This window comes from Pan troglodytes, chromosome 5 (assembly GCF_028858775.2).
Source record: "Pan troglodytes isolate AG18354 chromosome 5, NHGRI_mPanTro3-v2.0_pri, whole genome shotgun sequence".
NCBI lineage: Eukaryota > Metazoa > Chordata > Mammalia > Primates > Hominidae > Pan > Pan troglodytes.
The window spans coordinates 120,618,964-120,637,514 of NC_072403.2; positions in this window are offsets into that span (position 1 = coordinate 120,618,964).

Here is an 18,551-nt window from a genome sequence, read left to right on the forward strand (position 1 = left end):
CCCATGAGGCATTTTCTGATTTTGAAGCACTAACAGTTGCTGAGCAGCTGAGCAGAACTCTTGGCAGCCTTACAGGCCTGAGGGGACAAAAGTTGGGATTCAAGAATTGTCAAGGGGAAGGGGTCCTAATAAACATCCCAGTCTTTCAGATGGGAGACTTGAAAGGCTATATACTGGTAATAAAGCTAGTCTGGTGATAGACTAGCACTAACAAAGACTGAAACCGAGATCTGAATCATTTTGATTTCAGATTAGATTAAAGAGATATTCTCCTAGCAAACTGCCTGCTAGAAACAAAAGTAAATTCACTCTAGAGGAAGATATCTGCTAGAACCTTAAATTATCACTACAGTTTTTCATGCATAGTTTCTGGCATGAACTTTTCAAAAACTACCAGGCATACCAGGAGATAGGACCAAATGACTGAATACCAAGAGAAAAAAAAAATTATGATTTTAAAAGATATGTAGAGTCTGCCTTAAGAAGAACCAAATTCTAGGAAAACTGTAGGACTGAAATTAAGAACTTGGTAGAAGGGCTTAAAAGCAGATTAGACACAAGTGAAGAGAATATTCATGAACTTGAATATAGGTCAGAAGAAAATATTTATTCAGATGACTATAATTATAACAAGATAAAAAATTTACGAAATACAGAAAAGAGTCTAAGAGATATACAGGACTCAATGTAAACATTTGTGTAATTAGAGATCTGGAAGGAGAGAAACAATGTAGCATAAACAATATTTGAAAAGAAAATGACTGAGGATTTAAAAACTAACAAAAACATAAAGCCACAGATTCAAGAAGTGTTACAAACTCCAAGCAGGGAAATAACCCCAGAAACAAATGAAACTACAATATACATCATAGTAAAACAGCTGAAAAACAAAGGAAAAATTGCAAAAGTAGCTAGTGTAAAAGAAAATAAAAAATACATTATACGCAGACACAATATTCAGCTATTTTTTCAACAAAAACAATGGAAGCCAAAGAACAACAAAATTATGTCTGTAAAGGCAAAAAAGGAAACAAAAAAACCCAAACAAAAAGACAGCTAACCAACCTAAAATTCTATACCCAGAAAAAATATCACTCAAAAATGAAAGTGAAATAAAGAGATTTCCAGACAGACAAAAACTGAGATGGTTTATAAGTAGCTGACAGACACTAAAGGAAAAACTAAATAGTTTTTCAGGTAAAAGGAAAAGAATTTCAGATGGAAGCAAGGAGTTGCAGAAAGGAATGAAGAGCATTGTAAAGGGTAAACACATGGGAAAATCAAAATTAATACTGACTGTATAATATCTTGAGAGAGAATATATGTAGAATTAAAATAATACACAAAAAATAAGAAGGAGGAAAAGGGAGTTGACACATTCCAATGTCCTTAACATAGTCCAGGAATTGAAAAAAGTACTAATTTATATTGAACTTTAATAAGTCAAGGATGCATATTGTCATCTTTAAGTCTAGAAGCATATATTTAATTCCACAGAAAGAGAAGTCTTGTGCTCATGTCAGAAGGTAGTCTTGATTTGTCTACCTTCCTCTTTGAGAAATTTATTTCTTCCAACAGCCTAATTGTCAATCAGTGTTAAAAAAAGATTAATGAAAGATTTTGTAGCGGAAAGAATTAACCCATAGATCTCATTATCCCAAGTAATGACACAAGATTAAAATAATAAATAGAGCTTTTTTTGAAGTTTTGGATAAATTCCTGGATGTGAGATCCATAATTGACTCTGAAAGAGAAACTGGATGCTGCTTGAGTGTAGCTCCAACCTTTAAAGTTGACTTCACTGAGGAAAACCATATGCTTCCACCGTGGATGGGCTTTGGGTTTGACTCAGTGCAGCCATCTTATTAAGAATAAGCAGGCCAGGGCCAGGCGCGGTGGCTCACGCCTGTAATCCCAACACGGTGGGAGGCCGAGGTGGGCGGATCATGAGGTCAGGAGATTGAGACCATCCTGGCTAACATGGTGAAAACCTGTCTCTACTAAAATACAAAAATTAGCTGGGCGTGGTGGTGCTGCACACTTGTAGTCCCAGCTACTCAGGAGGCTGAGGCAGGAGAATCACTTGAACCCATAGGCGCGGAGGTTGCAGTGAGCCGAGATCGCGCCACTGCACTCCAGCCTGGGTGACACAGCAAGACTCTGTCTCCAAAAAAAAAAAAAGAAAGAAAGAAAAGAAGAATAAGCAGGCCAGCTGCTTGGTTCAGAAACATAGGCTTTTTAGCTACCAGGATGAAGACTCTGAGGATTCAAGCACTGGCCTCACTACTAGTAAATTATTAATATTGAATGTGGCTCATGCCCGTAATCCCAGCATTTTGGGAGGCTGAGGCGGGAGAATCATTTGAGCCCAGGAGTTTGAGACCAGTCTAGGAACATGGCAAAACCCCATCTCTACAAAAAATACAAAAATTAGCCAAGCTTGGTGGCACACGCCTGTATTCCCAGCTACTTGGGAAGCTGAGGTGCGAGGATCAATGGAGCTCAGGATGTCAAGGCTTCAGTGGGCCATCATTGTGCCACTGTGCTCTAGCCTGGGTGACAGAGAGAGACCCTGTCTCTAATAATAATTATTATTATTATAATAACGTTAACAACTGTGTGTTTGCATGTGGAAGCAGTCAAGATCATACAACTTAATATGATTTTGGAGTTGGTGACCTGATTGTCCCTGGCTTTAGCTCAAGGTCTATGCCTAACCAGCTGGGAGATAATGGGCATTAGGCATGCCACTCATTGTATCTGGGTCTCATTCATGAATAGGGATACAAAGTCTACTTCTGCAAGGTTGTTTTGGGAGTTGAATGAGAAGTGGCATGAAAGCACTTGGTTAAATATGATGCGCTGTTTGAATGTGAGGTATTGCTATTTTACCCTCAAAGAAAAAAAAATAGTGTTCTGGTTACCATATTTTATGGTCAGAAATATTTGTTTAGTGCAGTAAGATGCCCTGTGATAGAAGGATTTCATGGTCAAAGAAGCCTAGGAATCCCCAGATGCCTTTCTGCCTTCGGTGATCCCCAGCGCTCACAACCCCTTTTTCTCCTCCAGAAATACAAACACTCATTAGCCTTTGAAAGGCCCTGAGAAGTCCGGCAGCAAAGACATCAGTTGAAGTGTGTTTTATCCGGTGTTTTCCAACATAATTTGACGAATAAAGCTTCTTTGTGTAACATCTCACCACATCTCTATATACATTCATACTTTCATTCTCTCCCTCTGTTGCCTCATCCATACCCACACTCATACACCGGTGTCTGCCCAGCTGATATTTCTAGTCTGGACTGCTCCTGTGAAGTTCAGGCCGATTCACCCAATTGCTTCCACTTGGTTGCCTCAGGACAACTCAAATTCAATCTATCCAAATGTCTAAAATCAGAATCAATACCCTCCATCCCAAACCTGGATCTTTTCCAGGATTCCCCAGCTTAATGAATGGCCCCAGCATCCTTCCAGCTCCACAAAGCCCAAAACCTTGCCACATCTCTTCCCCTCTTCCCTCACATCCCACATATATATTCTATCACAATTTCCTACCCAACTTATGTTCTACACATGTTTCATACCTATCCTCTTCTCTCCAGCCCCATTGCCACCATCCTGGTCCAGTCTACCCAGAGCTATCCCTGGGACCAGTACCAGAGCTTTCCAACTAGTCTCCCCACTATCTCATCCCCCTAAACCATCTTCTATGAAGGAGTAGGATAAGGCTTCAAAATCCCTGTCAAATCCGTCTTAAACCTTCTAATAATTTCTTCTTGCTCTTAGGTTCTCTGTGTCCCAATCACCAGGATTTTTCTATTTCTTCAGATGTCCCCAAGACAGGGCCTTTGCTTATGCCCTTCCTGATGCTAGGATACTCTCAGTGCCCCAGTCCAGTCCCTTTCCTAATTAACTTGCTCCCTCCTGTAGCTCTCAACCCAGATACAACTTCCTCAGGGAAGCTGTCCCCCAGACTTAGTCAGGACCCTGGTCGCCCACCCCACCATGGGCCTCTGCTTCATTTGTAAGTTGCCTCTCAACTTACAACTGCACATTTCCTTTTTTGTTGTTGTTTTTTTTGAGACAGAGTCTCACTCTGTCTCCTAGGCTGGAGTGTAGTGGTGTAATCTCTGCACACTGCAACTTCTGCTTCCCGGGTTCAAGCAATTCTCCTGCCTCAGCCTCCCAAGTAGCTGGGAATTACAGGTGCCTACCACCACGCCAGGCATTAATAAAATTTTGTGTTTTTAGTAGAGACGGGGTTTTACCATGTTGGCCAGGCTGGTCTTGAACTCCTGAGGTGCCCGCCACCATGCCGGGCATTAATAAAATTTTATGTTTTTAGTAGACACAGGGTTTCATCATGTTGGCCAGGCTGGTCTTGAGCTCCTGACCTCATGTGATCTGCCTGCCTCGGCCTCCCAAAGTGCTGGGATTACAGGCCTGAGCCACTGCAACGGGCCACATTTGCTTTTGTATTATTTAAATTAATGTCTTTTCTCCCAGACTAGATTGTAATGCACCTCATCAGGGTAGGACCTTGCCTATTTAACTCAATATTTTCTATCAGAAAGCCCCCACAAATAATTTTTGCTGTAGAAAAAAAATCTCCTCTTCTTCACCACACATTCCACACATCCGTTTCTGCTCTCCTGCCTCTCTGGTCTCCAGCTTTTTCAGAAAACAAAAACTCAACTGTTAGGCTAAGCTCCTCTTTTCTCTCCAAAGATTAAGCCATCTTACTGACTTCTCCAAAGAGCCTCTTTCCTGCTCGTCTGTTTCCAAGTTCACATTCCGGCTGCCCCCCAGGCTGCCCACTGCCTGCTGCAGGGCTCCATCCACATGCATCACACTGCACGGCACCCCTGCACTGTGCGGAGCTACAGCCCGAGGCCACTCTGCCTCATCTTTAATCAAAAGGGCAATTTCTGTCTGATTTAAGTATCTGACCCAGAGCAGTTTTGGAGGCTAATTCGTACCACTATTCCAGGTCCCTGTTCCCCTGCTGAAACCCCAAGGCCCCTGCCCACAGACAGAAACTTGCTGATGCTTTTGCTTCGATCCTTGGGGCGAAATGAGAGCCTTGGTTTGCTTGCTTGTTCTGGTTTCAGTTGGGTCCCAAGTCAGCCCCTACCTTTCACAAGTCTAGGGCTTAGGACAGGCTGTTCTCTCTGCCCAGGAAGGTTACTCCACATCCCACCTTCTTCCCCTGCTAGGTTTAGTCCTACTCATCCTTCAGGCCTCAGTTTAGGTGCCACTTCTGCAAAGGAATCTCTCCTGACAAATCAACTTAAAGTTTCGGTTACCCTGCTATTCTCTCCTATTTCATGCTAGTCCATCTAGACATCCATTGCAATTTGTATTTCTATATTTATGTGTGTACTTATTTGCTTAATGATTTTCTCTCTACTAAACCATAAACTACATAAGGGTAGGGCCGGTGTCTATTTTTTCACCAATCCCACGTGCAGCACAATGCCTGTTTACACAGCAGGCACTCCGTCAATGTGTACCTCAAGGAAGAAGCAATGAATGGACCAATGAATGTGCTTGCTCTTGAAACACCATTTGACCCTTGGAAATCTGCCCGGCTTGAAAACAACTCTAAGCCCAAGCAAAACTTAAGGAAGTGTAATTTGAAGAAATAATTTGTGTCTTGAACTTGTCAATGCCAATTCTCTGTGTATTTTGATTTGTTTTTTCACCCCTTGGGTTCAGAGTGACCTTGCCAGGCCTTCATCTCCTGGGGCACATACTTCCTTCTGCCCTGTAATAATAGGCTGCCTGGGGCTCACTGGGCTATGGTTTAAAAAGTCCGCAGGTGGCTTCTCCTCTCTCCAGCTAGGCTGGCTGGAAAGGGAGGGCAGGATTGTGTGTCCCTCCCTTTCTGCACCCCCTCCCCTCGCCCCGCCAGTCCTCAGAGGGAAGGCTGGGCTTTCGGTGCCCAAGCTCGGGTACATGTGGTCTTTTGGTTCTGCTGAAACAGACGTCCTGTGCCTTCTTGGTTCCATGTTTTTTACCTGAATTCATTCTCACTTGGAGCAATGCAATGCCAAAGCCATTTTTGCAGTAAAGCTTGCAGCAGAAAATGTTAGTGGTCCACCCATATTCCCCCCAGTTTACCATTTTCTGTGTACCCTGGGTTTTGGTGTGCATTCTCTTCCAAAGCCAGCACTGTGGCTTTTTGGCAGACAGCCCTCAGGGGCTCTGGAGCCACTTTGTGTGCGTGGATGAAGAGTCTGGAAACTGACTTGCCCCCCAGCTCCCTGGATTAGGCCCTGAGAATGTTGGCCTGAGATCCTGCTCTGCCCCGCCCCCCCGCCACCACTCCTCTCCTAGTGTCCTTACATCACATCCACACAAAGCCTCAGCTAGGGGCCTGTTTAGCGGGATCCCAACCTGAGACACTAGACATCAGGAGTGGGGCTGGGAAGCAAAAGCACACTGCAGCCAGGGTGAACAAGAACCACAAGAAGGGGTCCAAGAGCGCCTGGGCGGAGCACAGACACTGTCCACTTACATCTCACATTCAAGTTCACACCTTCCTATCACGGAGTCTTCATCTTGGTGATGGGCCACAATTTATGGGGGGAGCCTTACAAGAGGAGAGTTAGTTGGATGATCCACCATTCTCACCTTTTATAGCTTGTCTGGAGGCAAAACGGATATTCATTACAACCCTCCTGGGCCCCCCATCCTCAGCTGGCTGGCACTTCCACTGGTTGTTTCCTAATGGGGTGACCCAGCCCGTCATCCTTGAGGAGTCTAAGCTCCTGGTTACCATGGCTGTGGTTGCTATAATGACCTGGTCACAGTTAACCCTGGGCATGGGAGTGACCTAGAGATGCCCTGCATTCCACACATCCTACCCCGGGCTCCATTGTAACAGGGACAGAGCCTCCTCCTACTGACTGGGGCCAATCATGCCTGCCAGTATGGTAACTCCTTTCTTTGCCTGATGGTCTGCCAGGATGAGGGGACCATCCTCAAATGACAAGGTGGTTGCCATCGATTTCGGTTTCGCGGGACTCTGTCCCTGGTAGAAGTGTCTCCCTTCCCTTCTAGGAATTAGGACTTCTAGACCACCGAACCTAAAGTTGTGGCAGCAGGAAGCACAACTTCCTCCAAGTAGGTCCCTGGGAATGGTGGGGAGCAGGACCACCCTCATCCCATTGCTTCCTCCCCCTCTCGTGGGGACGACTCAGGTGTGTCCATTCAGGGGTCCTTTGCAGGATCAGCCTAAAGCTGCACTCAGAGCCTCTGCTGTGACTTTGCCCTTGCTTGGCTTTGTCCCCTTCTCTGTGCTGCTTCCCCCACTCCCTTACTGGTTACCCCTGGGATCCCTTCCTTAATCAGTTACTTGTACCTAAAGTCTGCTTTCTGGAGAAGCCAACCTAAGACAGAGCTGGAAGCCATGAGGAGTCGGGCGGGCCAAGCACTCCAGCTTTGAACATAAGATTGAGCACGGCCGGGGCTGAAGGGAGGAAGTCAGAGCTACTGACTAGACCTTGAACTGCAAACCGAGGATCCTGCCCCTGTTTCTACCTCACTGAAAACCAAAAAAATGGGTCCCTGCCTTCCCAGGTATCTGATAAGATGATAATGCTTTAAACTCTGACAGTGTAGGAGAAATACTGTCCCAAAGTGCTTCTTGCACGTTTACTTAAATGTGATGAATTTTAAAAACAATGAAGTTACTTGCAAATAGTGTGTCATATAATAGTATAACACCACTGCATATGACGATAGCTAACACTCCCCATGCATCCCTCTGGCCATGACCTCTGCGAAGTACCCTACGTGGTTCTCTCCTTTCCTTCTTACAACTACCTTATGCAGAATGTACGACTATTAGTCCGTCATCCCATTTTACAAATGTGGAAACTGAAGGATAGAAACTGATCCACCTGTGTGAGCTGCAGAGCCAGGATGAAACGCAGGCCTGTGCTCTCAGCCGCCCGCTGCACCTCCAGTGGGGAGACAGAAGTGGTCCATCTCCTTCCCCAGCTGAGGAAGTGGGATGTCCGTGGCAGGCAGGGCATTTGCCATTCAGATTTTTAAGCTTGCACGCACAGAGCCCATGGGGTATTTAAGCTGACGAGAAACTGCTACTTGGCTAGTCTCCTCAAAGAGGCCAGGAGCAAGACCCAAAGCTCCTTTGATCCTCCTCCAATACAGGAATCCAGCTGATATTAATATTTGGTATTATGATGGTTTCATTTGACATTTTCATGAGGAAATCTTGGCTTTACTTGGTTCCCGGGCTGACAGGTGGGGCCAGTGCCAGGAAGCACACTGTATACTGTGTACTGTATACAGAGTCAACAGCCTCACAGCAGGTTGGTGTTCCAAACCTCCTCCCGAGGCCAGAGCCACCATTAAAACACACCTTCACTTAGAGCTGTTTTTCTCAAATAAGAAGATTACATTTTGGCTCCAAGAAGTTGTTTGTCAGGACTGTCTTCATCATGAGGTGAAGTTGAATTTGGCTTGGTGATTTGTGGGTCTGGGTTGCCCCTTTCCCTGGGCTGCCCTCACAGACAAGACATGTCCCCTCATGGAATTAACGTCCCAGACTGCAAGCTCTGGGCGGGTGAGGACTGTTCTGTTTACTGCTGGCAGTAAGGCCTGTCACGCAGTGGGCTCTCTGTGTATGGTTGTTACCAATTAATAAACAATTTGGTAAATGAGTAAAGACAGTCAGCATCGTTTGCTATTAAGAGCCCAGCCTCTGGAACCAAACACTTGGATTCAAATCCCAGCCAGGCATGTGACCACAGGCAGGCAACTTAACCTCTCAGTAGCTTGGTTTTCCCCTCCGTACAACGGGTGTGACACTACCTCCCTCGAGACTGATGGGAGGATGAACTGAGTTAGTATGTACAAAATACTCAGAGCTTGGGCACACAGCACGTGCTGCCTCCCTGAGTCTTTATTGACTGGGACATCAAAGTGTGGCATTGGGCTAACACGCTGTCTCCTCAAAGTTGCTTCCTTCTGCTAATTCCACACTGGAAGAAACGACCTTTGTTGTGTCTGTATTTGTGTGAGATCCCTTCATTCTCATTCCTATCTCGAAGGGCTTTTTACCTGGAGGTGTGGTTTGCAAACTGCTGGATCTCACTGTTTGCACACAAAAAAAGTGCTGATATTCTTAAAAATCTCCCTTGTGAGGAGCGAAAAGAGATAATGCTTTTTTTTTTTTTTTTCTGGAAGCAAGGTCGACAATTTATCACCAGCTGCCAAAACCTTCCTCTAAGGCATCACTTCTCAAACTTTTAAAGCATTCTCCCTGTCAGCCCAGTCAGAATGACAAAATCCAGAGTCATTCTCAAGAGAGAGGGGTGACAGGAATGGAGGGGTGGCTGAGAGCATTAGCAGGGAGGGAGGGACGGCTGGGGCTCTAGCGGAAAAGCCTGCTCACCACCAAATCTAGGACCCTGAAGTCTGCAAATGGCTATAGTTACAGATCAGTTTACCTGGAGGGGCTGCTTTCCACGGGCTTAGCAAGCTGTTCAATTCTTCATTTGTTGAGGCAACACATTTTTATTGAGCACTTACTGTGTGCCAAGTGTTGGGGAAAAGGTGACCAAGACAAAAGTCTCTGCCCACAGGATGCTTACATTCTGCCATCACTAACGTCTCCACTCACCACCCACTGAAAACACGACTCACGCAGGAAGGGTTTCTCTGAATGAAACCCTTAAACCCAGGTTCAAATCAAATTTAATACACAGAAAGTAGAATAGTGTTTGCCAAGGGCAGTGGGGAGGGAGAATGCGGAGTTGTTCGGTGGGTGTTGAGTTTCAGTTTTGCAAGATGAGAAAGTTCTAGATATTGGATGCACAATAAACACTATGGAACTGTACACTTTAAAGTGGTTAAGATTGTAAATTTTATGCTACTTACATTTTTTACCACAATAAAAAAAAATGAAAAAAAAAAACATAGTTAAGGATGCAGTGTCCAAAGGCTGTGGCTGCTGCCCAGACCCAAAGGGAGGAATGGGAGGTGTGTGTGTCTGGGTGTCTGTGCGTGTATGGGGCAGGGTGGGGGTGGGGGAAGTTCTGCTCTGCCTCCCCTCTGTTTCAGAGGTCCTAGAAGCCCAGATTAAACAGTCACTAGAGAGTCTGCAGTTATTTTTTCTTGGAGAATAATAGGCCCTGCCACTGGGCCTCCAGAGAAAGTGAATTGAGGCTCAGTGGTTGGCAGTTATCTCTGCCAGGTCTCCAAGTCCCTGACTTTCTATTACAAGAGAGGAACTAGAACATAGTGCAGAGCAAGCTTACAAGAGTTCAAATCCCGTCTGTGCCACTGACTTAGCTATGTGACCTCGGGTGAGGTACCTGATTTCTCAAGTGCCTCAGCCTCCTCATCTGTAAAATGGGGGAGGGAGGGGTAGTAATAGTACCCACACCATAGGCACAGAGCCATCCTATGAAAGCCCTTGGCATTTTGCCCTATGCTATGTTTGTGTTTAGGGAGTTCAGGGATTCTTGATAGGATTGAAGCATGTATGTGTGGGAGAATTCATGTCACATTTAGGAAATGGGAATCAGGCCGGGCATGGTGGCTCACACCTGTAATCCCAACACTTTGGGAGGCTGAGGCGGGCAGGTCAGGAGTTCAAGACCAGCCTGGCCAATGGTGAAACTCCATCTCTACTAAAAATACAAAAATTAGCTGGGTGTGGTGATGCACATCTGTAGTCCTAGCTACTTGGGAAGCTGAGGCAGGAGGATTGCTTGAGTTCAGGAGATGGGGGCTGCAGTGAGCCATGGTTGTACCACTGCGCTCTAGCCTGGACAATAGGGCAAGACCCTGTCCCCCCCCCCAAAAAGAAACCTGGGCATCTGGGTGGCAATGTGTTCAGTGAAAACGTGGCTTCTTCTGGCCAGGAGAAGCTGACAGCCTGAACTGGCCTTTCTCTGGCCAGAGGGCATTTTGCTCAGCCATGGAAGGCTAACCTAAGAGCAGGTGGGATGACAGTAGGATGATGGGATGACCAGTGCCTCCCTAACCACGCTCCCCTAGGCATGCTGCATTTTCCTTCTCTGCACGCCCACAGCTGGATGGGAGGAGGTGCTCAAGTGTGTGGGAGGGGACCAGCCACATCTGCAGGAAGTTACAGGTGCCCTGGGCTGGGGCCCTGGGACACATTCCATTTCTGGGGCTGGTGCCTCCCATCCAGGCTCCAGACCAACTCCTGAGGGTGCATTTTAAAACTGGTTCTTCCAGCTATTAACCCTGCAGTTCCTGAGACAACACACACCCAGGTGGAGCTAATTAGGGTGGGATGAGAGATTGGGACTCTAGGAATTCAGTGCCTGCCTCCCCTGCAGGTCACTCAGGAGTGGGGCCTTGGTGGGCCTGCTGCAGACAGCTGAGAGCCCACGTCTGTCTAATCAGGGTCCCACTCTCTTCAGGCTGCTTCAGGAATAAGTCCCCAGTCTAGGGTGCTGGGAAATCCTGCACCGTGATTGCTGTGTAATCACAACACCTAAAGATGAAGGATTTGGACAAAGGCACATTTATTGAGCACTTTGTCTGTGGTACTAGGCCCATTACATTCATTGTTTCCAGCCTCACAACCACCCTGTCATACAATTATGATTCCCATTTTTTTCAATGTGGAAACTGAGGCTCAGAGGTGGTAAGGTGCTTGTTTAAGCTCTCCTGCCTTTGAGCAATTGAACTGGTATCTAAAACCAGGTCTCTCAGACTCCAAATCCTACACGTAGCTGCTTCCCCTTTCAGGTTGATAAAATGATCAACCTGAGCTAGTCTATCTTGCACTGCTTCTCCTGCTTAGAGGTAATTGCGAGTGTTAGATGTTGATAAACAGCAATGTAGTAATGATGTGAACCAGTCAAAACCTTAATCCTCTCCACCTAAGATACGATCACATCACTTCCTTTTTCAAAAAAATCTTCATTGACTTCTCTACTCACCAGATCAAGTTCAAACTCTTTAGCGTACAAGACAAAACACTGAAGAGACTATGACCAAATGCCAAACTCATGTTTCCCTTTTCTCTTTCAAGAATGATGTCCAGTCTGGGAAGGGAAAAATAACCCTACTGAGTTGGAATTGGGGTCCAAGATTGGTGAGAAAGCACCCAACAAACATGACAGAGTTTGAAGGGAGTCCACGTCTCCTCACCCTGACCAGTGACTGCTCAGCCTCAGCTGGGGCATGTCGAGATTGCTCAACAGCTATTGTTAATCTTTCACAAACCATAACAAATGTGAGACAGTCCCCAAGGATGGAGTGGGCAAAAGTCCCAGTTTTTAAAAGGGAGAACACTTTAGATACTGCAAACTACAAACCAATAAGTGGGAAGGGGAGCCCCAATAAAATTGTAGTGCATGCTATTAAACGGTTTGTGCCCCTTACAAATAGGAGCACAGATCTTCGAAGAGCTTCATGGGACTGCTGGAAACAAGTCATGTCAGTGTCACCTCATTTCTTCTTCTAATGGTGTGGCAGGGCGGGTAGATCAGGGAGACGTTGAGGATGTGGTACATCTGGATTTCAGCAAGACAGCTGATAAGGTCTCTTGTGACTTCCTTGTAGACAAAATTGGAAAATTGTGAGCTAGAGGTGCTTTTAAGTAGAACTCACAACCCATTGAATGCATAAACCTGAGACATGCAGATAGAGAGTAACTCGGAGGAAGTCTCTAGTGGTAGGCAACAAGGCTCAGCTCTGAGCCCTGTGTTTTGGACATTTTTAATCAATAACTTAAAGGGCAGATGACACAGCTTGTGGCGGGGGGGGGGGGGGTGGGGGGGGGGTGGGATTATTAACAGCTTGGATGCCAGAAATAGGATCCAGAAATTTAAGTGGAATAAATGGAAAGTTCTGGACTTTGGTTTAACAAACCCGTGACACAGCTGAAGGATTTTAGCTGACTAAATGCTCAATATGAGTTCATAGGAACCAAGCCACGTTAAGCAGCTCATGTTTCCCCTTTGCCTTCAGGATGCCAGATCCCTCCTTAGCATCCAGCAGGGGGTCCTCCAGATGTGAGCTGGCCGCCAATCCTGTGTCAGGCTGCAGACTTGCCATGTCCTTGAACACCTTTGCACCTCTGCACATGGTCTCACCTCTTTCTCCTGTAGCTCGCCAGCTGAGGTCCTATTCACACTTTCTTTCTTTCTGAGTCAGAATCCCTGTCCCCCAGGCTGCAGTGCAATGCCGTGATCATGGTTCACTGTGGCCTCAAACTTCCAGGCTCAAGTGATCCTCCCACCTCAGCCTCTAGAGTAGTTGAAACCAGAGGCTTGTGCGACCACACCCGGGTAATTTTTTTATTTTTTGAAGAGACAGGGTTTTGCCATGTTGCCCAGGCTGGTCTTGAATTCCTGGGCTCAAGCGTTCTGCCTGCCTCAGGATTCCTATTCACTCTTTACAGTCCAGCTCTGCCGCACCCCTGAGCTTCTGGAGATGCCACAGAACACTTGTCTGTGCTCCCTTGTGGCACTCACCACGTTTTGTTAAAATGACCAATCCCCCTCCTTGACAGGGCTGTGTGCTGCTTGAGGGCATGGGCTGTCTCATTCACGTGGAGGTTCAACACATGTCTGTGGAATGGGTTTCGCTGCCCCAAAGCTGATTCTATCTTTTGCTGTGTTTGCATTGGAACAATGGGCAGAAATGATTTCCTAATTCTGCTCGCATGGGGTAGGTCAGACAACTTGAATGTGGGTTTTAGTTCTGGGTCTTATACTTCAAATGATGCAAGGCAGAGTGATCCCACGCCAGGGCAAGCTGGGTGCTAAAGGATTTAGGCGCTCTATCACAAGAGGAACAGGAAAAAAGAAGGCTTAGGTGGGGATACAAGAGCTGTCTTCAAACATCTGGGAGAATGTCCTGTGTTCCCTCACCGTCTAAGGCTCAGGGACTTCTTCCAGAACAGGATGGAGCCCTGGACACACAACTACACACACAAACAATTGTCACAGAGTGGGAGGCAGGATAAAGTGGTGAGTAACAGCCTGGCCTGAGACACAGGCTCACGCATCTGACACCGGCTGAGCCGCGCACTAGCTGAGTGGCCTTGGGCATGTTTTGTAACCTCCTTGACTGTTCCCTTATCTGTGAAATTGAGATAAATGTACTACCCACTTCATAAAAAGATCAAATGTGATAATACATGAAGTATGTTTAGAACAAAGTTGGCCATATTCAATAAATGTTAGCTTAAAAAAAATCAGAGTGTGTGTCATCCCTCAAAGCCTAAAGGAGTTCCCTTCAGAGGCTGCAGACACCAGATTCAGAACCCCGGGACTCAGCTTCTCGGTGCTTTTCCAGATTCCCACACATCCCTGATCCCTGAGCATCTGTGGTTCTCAGCCGTCTGTCTTCCTTCTCTGCCTGAGCCTCATCCTCTCAGGGCCCAACTCAACTTTATAAAAATTTTATTTATTTTTAATTTTACAAGTAATAATTGTATATATTTATAGGGTACAATGTGATGTTTTGATATATGTATACATCGTAGAAAGATTAAATCAAGCTAATTAATATATCAATCACTTTACCAACTTACTGTTTTTGTGTGTGGTGAGAATGTTTAAAATCTATTCTTTTAGCAATTTTGAAATATACAATACATTTTCCAACCTCTGCTTTTAAAAGAACCAGCCCACTGTGACCCAGGCAGAGTCGTGGGGGCTGGGGCGGGAAAACAAATCAAGCTGACAACCGGTAAATACAACATGTCGACAGTTACTCCTTCGTAATATCCTAGCGTGGGGAGAGCTGCCCTCTTCTTTTTTTTACACCCCTAGAGACATCCCTTGCCATGAGAGGGTTCACATGCAGGTATGCTCACACCCCAGCCTGTGTGCTGAGTGAGCTAAATTTGCAACCATAACTTTCTCTTCCCTCCGTACTCCCGGCAGAGGTCAGCCCTCAGGTCTAAGGATGCGCCCTGTGTGGAGTGGTGCGCGCTCAGAAGGTCCGGCAAGGGGGAAAAGGCCAGCCGGGGCTGTGAACAGACTCAGGGCTGTCTGGGCAGGGACACCCAGAAGAAGGGGTAGCGGCCAGGTCTCCTTGGTTCTTGGAATCCTGGCCGTTTAAAGGTGGGGCTCAGAGCAGGGGCTCCTCCGCCCGGGCCCACGGGCAATTAATTCTATTCCTGGTAACCCTCGAAAGCCTGCAGGTCTCTGCTCTGGCTGTGGCCCGGGCCACCCTGCCTGACGCGTGTGCTTGGAGTGGGGGCCGTGTGTTCACCCTCGAGGAAGACTGCATAGGAAGAGAGTGGCAGGTCTATTTACCCCAGGGCGGGTTGACAGAGAGACCGAGGGTGGTGACAGGGTAAAGAGAAGGAGAGCAGGGGCGGTGTCTGAGGTCTGCAGGCAGCAGGGAGAAGGCTGCCCTGACCCGAAGAGGGTGCCCGAGGCTTCGGTGTGCTGAGGCCGGGGCAGCTGCTGGGCTTCGGGTCTTCGGTGCGGACCCTGGACCTGCCTCAGATCCGTTCCTAGCCGCCCCTCTGCTCTGTATGGCAGGGAGCAGGCCCTAAAGAATGCTCCTCCCAGGATGCCGGGCCAGCAGGCTGCCGGCTGGGTATGCACCATGGACGGAGGCTTTGATCAGAGATTGGAGGCTGGGTGGGGTAGGAGGAGGCACCTTCTCCCCGCTCCTTCTCCGCCTTGGGTGCCTTCTCTGGCAGGAGCTGCATTTCTCTCATGACCCCGCTCCCACTGTGGCTGCAGTTTCTTTGCAGTGACCTTGATGCGTGGCCTTGGTCAGCGGCCTCCTCCCTTGTCCCTCAGCCTCAGGCAGTGGTGGCTTCCTGCTGTTGCTGGTCCCTGGGTTGCCTTACTGACCCCTGGTTGATTTCCTGACCTTTTTTGTTTTTTTTTAAATCACCTGTGTAATCAATTCCCCACATTAAATTCCTCCTGTTTTATATCTTCTGTTACACTTATGGGCAATTTTAGGATTTAGATAAAAACCAATGCATATTGTTACACTCATTTATATAGTGAAGAAATTGGGTTTTAGAGACGCTAAATAATTTTCTAAGGTTACCAGCTAATCAATGATAGAGCAAACAGCATTTGAATCTAAGTTTGCTTCACTTCCTAGCCTATTCTCTTTCCAATAGGCCTTAATGCCTCTGGGAATACATCTTGGTCAACTGTATTGGGGAATATGTGACGCAGTGTGAGAAGCCAGAGGAAGGAGAGCTGATGGGCTGAGGATGGCTATGGCCTTCTAAAATCACCCCAGCACTCTCATTGCTAGGAAGCCAGGAATAAATATCATTTTTAAATTCTCATTTTAAATATTTTCAGAAAATCTGAATAGAAAGAAATCTCACTGTATCCACAGTAGACTGTTATTTAGACTGCTGGAAATAGATTGAAATTGTTAGGCTTAATGGGAAGCTGGGTAAGATACTATGATATTTTTGAGAAACAAGAAGTCAGGCTGAAAGGAAATGCCTGCTATAATTAGAGAAAATTAAGATTTAATCCAGTAAATACCAATGCAAACAATTCTTCCCTTCTCTCTCTCTCTCTCTCTCTGTCGTGTGTGTGTGTGTGTGTGTGTGTGTGTGTGTATTTCTTTCATTTCTCTTTTAAAACTTTAAACCAGTGGCTCCTAGTGAATACCCTTGCATCACATCTTAGATTGGAGTGAGTTGTTCCCAAGGCAAAGAACTTGGTCTTGTCTCAGTTCATGGTAGGGGCTAGGGAGGGGTGTTGAGGGGGAAGTAAGAGAGGAAGAAGAGGGAAGGAGATTAGGTTAATGGTATAATTTTCCTTAATTTTAAAATTTTTTGTTTTGTTTTTCTTAAATATCACCTGAAACACTTGCGTGGACTAGCATCTATAGTATAAGATGCATCTGACTTATCGTAAGTTTTCTTAGTAATAATTGAAGGTGTGCCACAGAGTGGAAGGACTCCAGTGGCTCTGCCCTAAACACAAACTTGGGAACTGCCGCCTGTGTATGCCGGGACGCCCTCCTGTGCATGCTGTGTGGATCCCATCCCAGAATCCATTCTAGGAGTGGTGATGTTAGCCCTCAGCTTCCTGAACTCACCCAGCCCCAGCTCTTCTCATCCTCTGCATACACAATGGCACTCCAGACCACAAGTGCCCCAGCCCCATTTTGGTTAAGAAAACGTTGTTTCAGTCAGAGGAACCCCTTGGAGTTAGGATGAGCTGCACACATCTCAGATGGTGTTGTTCTGGAGTGACCCAGCAGCATCTAGAAGGTTTAGGAGGTGCCTTCTCTGCTCTGGTTGGGGGAGAAAGAGACTTGGTGACCATCACTCCTTGAACGTGGACTATCTCAAAGGCAGCCAAGACCTACAGGTGGATTGTGAAAGCCATCAGTTTGACCTTCCCAGCCTGGGAGTGCAGGGAGAACGGCAGCTCCAGTTCAGGGTAGACACTCCCCTAAACATTTTCCCTGGAGCCCGAGGTTCTCAGTCCTCCAGCCCCCAGGACCTCACTTCCTCCCTCCCCTCCCCAATCCCTAACTGTTTTCTGGAAAAGAAGACTCTTGTCAAATAGAGCATAGCAAAGACCCAGCCTGTCTCTGTGTGTTTTGCCAAGGACGAAAACAATTTTCCAGGAATCAATAGTTGGTGGCGTTTGAAGATCTCATCCCAAACCCCATCTCATTAAACCAGGCCATTTTATTCAATATTTGCACCACAGCCAGGGGGTAGTTAATGGGATCCAGATTCATCTTGGAGGTGAGAGTCTTTTATAAATTCTAATAAGTCACAAGAACTGGCAGCTTGCAGGCCAATTTTTCAGAACAGCCAATATTTAATAGACTACCTCAGATGATTAAGTGAAATGATTTCTTGGAGCAGTCCCAGAGATGGCTCTAAAAGTTGTCTCAGCTAATTATCTCAGAACTAAAGAGGAAAATTGCAATGCTACTTGCCAGTTTAAATCTGGTTTCTGACAAGCGTAGAGCTTCTTAATTTAGGCTCTACATGCTCCAAAAGTCCAAGGTGGGGCGACAGAGGGACAGTGAGCACCTTAGGTGTGTATAAAATTATGTGCATTTTTATCCATTTTTCATCAGATTCCCAGGTGAACCTATGACTACAGAAGTAAAACTACTGACTTGGATTATTGATGCCATTTATTTTACTGGTCTATTTCTACAATCTGGTTAATTTTTCATTTTGATTTGTCTTTTTTTTTTTTTTTCTGAGACAGAGTCTCACTCTGTCGCCCAGGCTGGAGTGCAGCGGGGCAATCTCTCACTGCAACCTCTGCCTCCCGGGTTCAAGTGATTCTCGTGCCTCAGCCTCCCAAGTAGCTGTGATTACAGGTGTGCGCCACCACGCCAGGCTAATTTTTGTATTTTTAGTAGAGACGGGTTTTTGCCATGTTGACCAGGCTGGTCTCGAACTCCTGACCTCAGGTGATCCACCCATCCTGGCCTCCCAAAGTGCTGGGATCACAGGTGTGAGGCACTGCACCCAGCTGATTTCTCTTTTTATCCCCTTCCTCTAGGTAGTCTTTGTATTAATATATGGACCACTGAACCCAAGAAAACTGCTGGAT